We start from the raw sequence: 1,672 nt of genomic DNA, 5'->3' as shown, positions 1-1,672 counted from the left end.
GCGGCCGGGGTACCCCAACCTTGTGGGCGTGAGGCTTTGTGAAAGGAGCCGAGCTGAGCGGACCCGCCGCTCTCGCTGCCCCAGCCCGGCCTCCCTTGGCTTCCGCCATCCGGTCGCCGCGTCCGTGTTCCTCAGTACACCCAGCTCCAGTCGCTCCTCGAGCCGGTCCCCAGCCTGTCGCAAGCCCGGGCGCCAGCCCGGATCCTTGGCGGGGAGGATGACCAAGCTGCAGTCAGCGCTTCTACTGTGAAGACAGCTGGCAGAACTCAACAAACTCCACTGGAAGGCTTTTTGACAGGTTTAACAGAGGACAATGAGCTGTGTGGTGGGAAGTCCTTATTATTGGTCCTCCAGACACACTTAGTGGTGTTTTCAAGGCTAAAGATGATCCCCTCCGGCCTCCTAAAATGAAATTCGTTACAGAAATCTGGCACCCAAATGGTGATAAAAATGGTGATGTTTGCACATCTATGCCTCATAAGCCCGGAGAGGATAAGTATGATTAAGAAAAACCAGAGGAACGCTGGCTTCCTATCCACAAGTGGAAACCATCGGGATTAATGGCATTTCTGTGCTGGCAGACCCTACGGAGATTCACCTGCTAATGTTGCTGCGGCCAAAGAATGCGGGGAAGGCAGAAATGGAGAATTACAAGGAAAGTTGCCCGCTGTGTAAGATAAAGCCAAGGGACTGTTTGGGTGACATTTATCCAGCAGCTAGTAGATTCACTTACTTCAGGGTCTTCAGTTGAGAAACATGGCACTATTTTCCTGCACTCTACCCACCTATTGCTGGACTTCTGTTGCAACAAGTTACAGAACACTGCGTGGACAGTGGCTGCAATAAAACATGCCAGTTATCAATGCCGACAAGAGCCTAACAAGTGCCAACTTACAGATGATTACCCATTTTGAAGTCTAATGAACTGTTCTAACCTTCAGGAAGAATTGTGAAGATGTGTACATAGCACAACACGATCCGGATAATATATACACTGTTCACGTACACCCACAAATACGTCTTGTACCAAGTAACGCTTTCTTGTAGAATAAGAATCGTGTAAGTTCTAAAAGATTTTAGCAGGTTTTCTTTCTCTATTCATTGTTTCTTCTCAGTTTAAAAAGACTCCTTAAACCCTGTCAGATGAAAAGCAATTAGGATTAAAAGTTTCCATTTAATTTCCTCTGAACCATTCAGACCTCATTAAACCTTTTTCACTTACTAAATTTTATATCTTCTTTGCTTTAACATTCCCCTTTACTTCTATCTCTTTTGCCAGAAAGTTCTCAGATAATTTAGTTCAAATATGAAAATACTTAATAAGCAATTACTGATGTTTAATGATGACTTCAGAGGAGTGGTCATCACGAGGTGCCTTGTCCTTTTTGTATTCTAGTTGCACCCATCTCTTGGACTGGAGGTAGCAATAAAATTTTCTAGTTGTTGAGAGCTCTTGAACCTAGACATTACCCCCAAGAATTAAAAAAAAAAAAAAAAAAGAAAAGTTGGTTCTAAATTCAACTTTCTGAAATTTGCCCAAAATAATACAAAAGTCTGATTTTATTTTTGCCCTTCAGTTGACTAATGTTAAGTTTGGCTACACAAACATGCACAACTACAAGCTTTCTACTTCTTGGTTTGCTATTAAGTGTGCTATTTGCCTTCATACCCT

General features: G+C 43.5%; 1 pseudogene across 1 annotated transcript; it reads left to right on the top strand.

Annotated features, from left to right (window-relative positions):
* Positions 1-217: 217 nt before the first annotated feature.
* LOC306664730 (ubiquitin-conjugating enzyme E2 G1-like) lies at positions 218-680 on the top strand (annotated as a pseudogene). The gene has a single exon. The product of its transcript is annotated as a ubiquitin-conjugating enzyme E2 G1-like (transcript).
* Positions 681-1,672: the final 992 nt, after the last annotated feature.

The sequence above is a fragment of the Sciurus vulgaris genome (assembly GCF_902686455.1).
Source record: "Sciurus vulgaris genome assembly, chromosome: 6".
Lineage (NCBI taxonomy): Eukaryota > Metazoa > Chordata > Mammalia > Rodentia > Sciuridae > Sciurus > Sciurus vulgaris.
Note: the sequence above shows the minus strand (reverse complement) of the source record. Positions and strands in the feature narration are given on the sequence as shown.